Source organism: Lissotriton vulgaris, chromosome 3_1 (genome assembly GCF_964263255.1).
Source record: "Lissotriton vulgaris chromosome 3_1, aLisVul1.2, whole genome shotgun sequence".
Lineage (NCBI taxonomy): Eukaryota > Metazoa > Chordata > Amphibia > Caudata > Salamandridae > Lissotriton > Lissotriton vulgaris.
The window spans coordinates 182,178,169-182,184,168 of record NC_141689.1 but is presented as its reverse complement, the minus strand read 5'-3'; positions in this window follow the sequence as shown (position 1 = coordinate 182,184,168).

Sequence of the window (6,000 nt, the reverse complement as noted above, 5' to 3'; positions counted from 1 at the left end):
ACTGTATCCCCGTGTGTGGCTGCACCCCCTACGTCACGGGGTGGAGAAGGGCAGAGAGCGCCCCCGGGGTCCTTGTGCCAACATTGTTCACAGCCTCGAGCCGCCAGCAGCCCGAGGCGGTGTACGAGGCTGGAACAGTTCTAAATTCATGTTAATGAAAGTCATGTTAATCACCATCTATGATGGAGATTTGATTACAGTAGGAAAGGGAGAGGGGTCTGGGAAGAGGCACGCTGATGTTGTTGTAATGCAGGCAGCTTAGCATCGCAACATGCACTGTGATCATTCGTATAATAATTTGTTTAACACGGGTACACGGTTTACATTTTAAATAAATATGAAGCAGCTTTAATAGGGGCAATGCCGGCCTGCAGGTGAGGGGGTCCTGCTTGTACGGAGACGGGCTGTGTACAGAGGTCGGCACAAGGACCCCGCGGGCGCTGTCTGCCCGAGACGCGAGCCATGTTCGAATAGAGCATGCGCAATGATGATGACACGGAATGATGGTGGGCGTGGTACCACGTCATCGGTCGTAATGTGCGCATGCGTACGCATGTGCAAAACAGGGGGGGCACTGCCACACGGGGGGCAGCAGATTATGGAACACCGGCACAATAAATAATTTCAGCTGCTGTTATGGGGCTGTAGCATTGTCCCCACTATTAAGAATGTATGGGCGTGGCAATACTTTCTGCACAAGTTTACAATTTCATTATTTTGCACTTTTAGTGAAATTTGCACTAATATGTCCATCTTTATTTTTGCTGACTAAGGAAACAAGAAAGTATAGACGTGGAGGTACTATTTGTACTAGTTTGCAACTTTATTGCATTGCATATTTTAGTGAAATTTGCACTAACCTATTTGCTTTTTAATTTGGAAGCAAGGCTAAAATAACACAAGATACTGCTAGAAATAACAATACTATCTGCACTAGTGTACAATTTTACTGTTTTGCACCTTTTAGTGAAATTTGCACCAATATTTCTATCTTCATTGCTACTGACCAAGGAAATAAGAACATTCGGATTTGGAGATACTATTTGTACTAGCTACAATTTTACTGTATTGCACTTTTTTGCTAAATTTGCACTAAGATCTTGCACTTTAATCTGGAAGTGTTAGAAATGGGGGTCTCTAGTTGGCAGAGGTAGGTACCTTTGCCCAAATAGGAACCCTTGCCTATAGTCAGGGTAAGGGGGATACACTTTAAAAAAAAAGCTGCTCAACCCCTTGGTAGCTTGGCACGTGCAGACAGGCTTATCTCAGAGACAGTGTGTAAAGTATATGTGAACACATCCAGTAACACAGTGAAAACACTACAAATGGACAGTTTAGAAAAACAAGTAATCTTTATCTAAACCAAAACAAAATTAGGCTTTCACATGATAGAAATAGTTCAGTTCAATGCAAGCTGTAAATGCAACACTTTTCCCACAAAGTACCTTGGATGTGTCACGCAAAACTAACAAAATGGCCGCAGGGAAGATGATACGCCGGTTTCTTACATGCAGGGAAGGTGATGTGTTGGTTCCTTGCTTCGGGGGAGGTGATGCCTCGGTTCCTTACTGCAGCGCAGGGGAGGTAATGCGTTTGTTCCTTATCGGAGAGAAGGTGATGCGTCGGTTTCTTGCTGCGCGGGGAGGTGATGCGTCGGTTTCTTACAGCATCCCCCAACGATGCAACAGTCTTGGCGCCTCTATGCGATGCGTCGATCCAGTACGATGTGTGTTTTCGGGTAGCCGCACATGGGAAGAAAAAGATGGCAAAAGGAGGAACAAATATATACAAATTTTCACAATAGGTGACAATAAATTCTCCTATTGGTCTTGCGGCAGAAGTCCACTGTACAATTATTAAAGTCTTTACAATGTCATCACACCCACAGGAGGATAAGATTACACATTTCTATTTATTGTTATCCAGCCAAAATATACTTATCTAATTTCTTTTTTTATATATATATCACAAAACAAAAACGGAAATCCTCTCAAAGCAAACGTATGCACTATACACAGCGAATTAACATACCTATGTACCTACCTATATGCAACAAATATACACAATGAGGCAATATATACACTTTGAACAGCAAAACATATAACAAAAAAGGGGGGTTTATTTTGTATATATATATATATATCCTTGTTATGTACTTGTTATCTTTTCTTTGCCCTAAAAAACAGTACTACAAGACTGTCCTCCTATTAAATTTCGGTGGTACACTAGGAGGTAGTCGGACACAACGGTTCCAAGTCAAAACCTCATAGAACCTAAATCTTCACGTGTCCAGTGGTGTATCATTCCCAAATTAATTGAAAACAAAAAGACTCCTCCAATTGGAAAGTGTTGACGCGGTCGAGTTTCGGCCTTCCAACAAATCAGGCCTCTTTAGGACAGGGCGACTGTGAGACTTGGCCCTTTCCCCAAAATGTTTCGCCTTTTATTCCCCTTTTAAATCAGAATGCCCTCATGGTAACAACAATGTATAGGCCTTGTGTGGTGGAGAATGCCCTGTGTAGTTTAAAACTAGTGTTAAAATACAGGTGTCTTATACCCCTAACATGGCTGCCACTGACCACTGCTGCTGCAGCGGGGTTTAGTGGGCCCATTCTAGTGGCTAGGGCCTGGCTGGAACCCTCCAAACAATGTATCAACTTAGCCTGCCAGCCTGCCCACAGGTAGAATGGTGGAACCTCCTAGAACCCCCTGGAACCTTCTGGAACAGGTGAGGTGACACCAACTGCCACTGCCAACTGTCAACTGGCACTGTATAAGGAAAGGAAGGTAAACTTTCCTGTCAGAGTGACTGAGGGGAAGACCTGGGGAAGAACCTATGCAGGAGGATAGGCAGTGAGGGTCAGGACAGGGACTTATGATACTGGAAGAGACAGGGCCTAGGAGCTGCCTTTCAAGTGTTGAGGTATCCTGTACCCCCCCTCTGACCTAGCCCCGCGGCAGGGAACCCCCAGGGACCACTTGAGGGGATTGGCTGAGGAGATCTAACACCAGCCACCAACTTAACCCCCTTCAAGGAAACAAGAAACCAAAGGGCGCAAGAAACATCACGCCAACAAGAAACTAAGCTTCTATTTACAAGGGCGCAAGAAACATCACGCCAACAAGAAACTAAGCTTCTATTTACAAGGGCGCAAGAAACATCACGCCAAGAAGAAACTAAGCCTCTATTTACAAGGGCGCAAGAAACCTAAAGCGCTAAGAAGAAATTAAATCATCATAGGACTTTTGAAGAAGCAAACAGGTATTGGCGCGGTACTGACCCAGCGTTTCCTGATGTCACCTGGGGTCTCCCTTGCTAACCTGCTACTGGGGTGTCACCTGTCCTGTATATCTAGCGCTGCCCTTGCTGACCCTGTGAAGATCGCTGAAGTAATGGAGGGGGTTGCTGCCTTCTGAAGCGCTATATTTGCCTGAACTGCAGCGCCCTGAACTGAATGTTATTAGACCTGCTGGTCTTGCCCCCACCTCGTGTGGGCCAAAGCGCTATAGCCCTGCACCCTGCTGTCTGTGAAGCGGTAGAATCCTGGGCGTGATTCCTGCCTGAAGCGCTATATTCTGTGGTGCCCTTCAGCAGCGCTACCTGGAATGAACTGTCTGCCGAGCGCTACCTCTGCTGTGAATTGCCTGCTATATCGTAGCGCTGTGAATCCTGAAAAGCGCTATCCCCCTGAAGCGCTGTGTCACCAAGAACTTCTGTGGCTCTAGAAGTTGCTGCCTTCTAAAGCGCTGACTCCCTGCTCCCCCAACGCTCCTTTGCTGTCCCTGTGAAGAGTGCTGAGGTACTGAAGGGGGTTGCTGCCTTGTGAAGTGCTGTACCTGCAGGGTGCTATTATCTAAACCTGATTGCCTGCTGAAGCGCTGTCCCCAGCATTGCCTGTGGCCAAGCGCTGTCATGTGAGGAACTGAGGTAGTGCCCAGGGAAGCGCTGTAATTTCACTCCAAGCGCTTTCTTGAATGTCCCATGGAAACGCTGTAATTGTGCCTCCAAGCGCTCTCTTGTAGGCCCCAGAGAAACGCTGTATTTTTGACCTTAAGTGCCCACTTGTTGGCCCCTATGTGCCTCTAGTGACGTGGAGGCCATTAAGTTACTGTTTATGCCTGAGGACAGGCTTGCCATTCATTAACTGTTTGGGCCCTGGTTCCGGCGTAGGCCTAAAGACATACTGAGTTCAACTGCGATGGCTTAGCCCTGCATAAGGGAGTCCAAGGCATACCAAAATGCTCATTGAGGATGCTTTACTGAATTGCTTATTGAAATGTTCACCTTAATTAACAGAAATGTTTTACTAGTCCAAAGCAAGGCCTGTGCTTGCTTAATGAGATGTTGCTCTCTAGCAATGAGTAATGTTCTATTTATAAGGTACTTAATGAAATGCCTATGCCTTATTCCTTCCCTGTAATGTTTACTCCTGATTAGGGGGATGTTACCTATGATTGGGGAAGAGTTTTGAAGTGGTTATTCCTGCTTGGAACCAGGATTATTCTGAACTATAGAAGTTTTATTACACCCCTGCCCCAGTGTTATAACCTCTACTTATTTACAGGATTACTCTTGGGTGCTGAAAGGTTTATGCCTGCTTAATGTAGGAATTAGAATGTTGATTCTGGTCTGGAGGTGGAAACGCCAACAGCTGCACAATGAACTGTGTCTGCTGACTAATGAAACATTTATTCATGTTGGTTGAAAGGTGGAGCACATGCCCACAGTTATGGAGTGAGGTGCTCCTTGCTTTAAAGAAATGTTTACATTTACTAAAAGGCTTTACATGCATAAACCAAGTCTTCTAAGCTCAGGCTTGCCTGTTAAAAATGGTTATCTCTGCCTTGAAGAGTTGTTAACTGTTGATTGCTGAGTAGGGGAACGTTAATGCTATAAGGATATAGTTACACTGCCTAATGAGATGTTTTATCCGCAGTGGCGTGTTTTTATTCCTGCCATAGGAGTTTCATTCCTGCCTAAGGAAATGGTTAATGAAATGTTTTACCCTCAGTGAAGTGTTTTACTTCTGCTAAACTGATTATCTCTATTGCAGGAAATGTTTTACCTGTAAGCTCCTGATTAATAGGGGGAAGGCCCTGCCTGTTCAGGCATCAGGTAATGGGATGGTGTGTGATGCCTAAAGAAATACTTTATGCCTAATGAAAGGTGTTGTCCTCATTTGAGGCAATGTTTACTCCTGCCCAGGGAAGGGTCTCGTACCCCTGCTATAACAGAGATCTACTTACACCTGCTCAATGTAGGGATTTCTACTTCCCTGATGGAATGTTGGTGTAGCCCTGATACAGTTAAACCTGCACAAGGGGATGGTTACCTAGATTGCAATGTTTTCTCCTAGTTAGTGCTGGCTAATGCAATGGTTAGCTGGGCCCAATGAGAAGTTCTCCCAAAGGGATGCCCAACCTTGTTATATGGAATAATTATTCTTAATGAAATGTTTAATTCCTATTACAGGAGGAGAGTTACGTCCACATACTTTTGTGGCAAATGAAATGTTTCATATTTAAGGAAATGTTTGAACTACACTTAACGAATTGTTTATTCCTACAGCGGGGAGATGTTTCTGTTATGGAACTGTCCCTTTGTTTACCTGAGGAAATGGATATTGATGCTTAATGCAGTGTTGTTCTTATGACTTTGAGATGTATTCCTTTCAGGTACTGAAGCAAGGCGTAGGTCGGGCCTGTGTCCCACTAAAAATGTATTTAACAATTTATTGATCCAATATTTAATATTTATTGCAGAACGGATATTTATTCATCCAATATTGATTGCAAGTCTTGAGACACATGTATTTTAAATGAATTTATGATTTCCCTGATCCTGCTCTATCTATCTGATTATTTATCTTAATACAAATCACTTGTTTTTATACAAGCTCTGGAGTGGAGTCATTTATTGCGTGCCCAGGTTTCTGTCTCAGTGTGAGTGTGTGCTGCATGATCGCTTAACACATGTGCTTTCGGATGCCTACCCGCTCG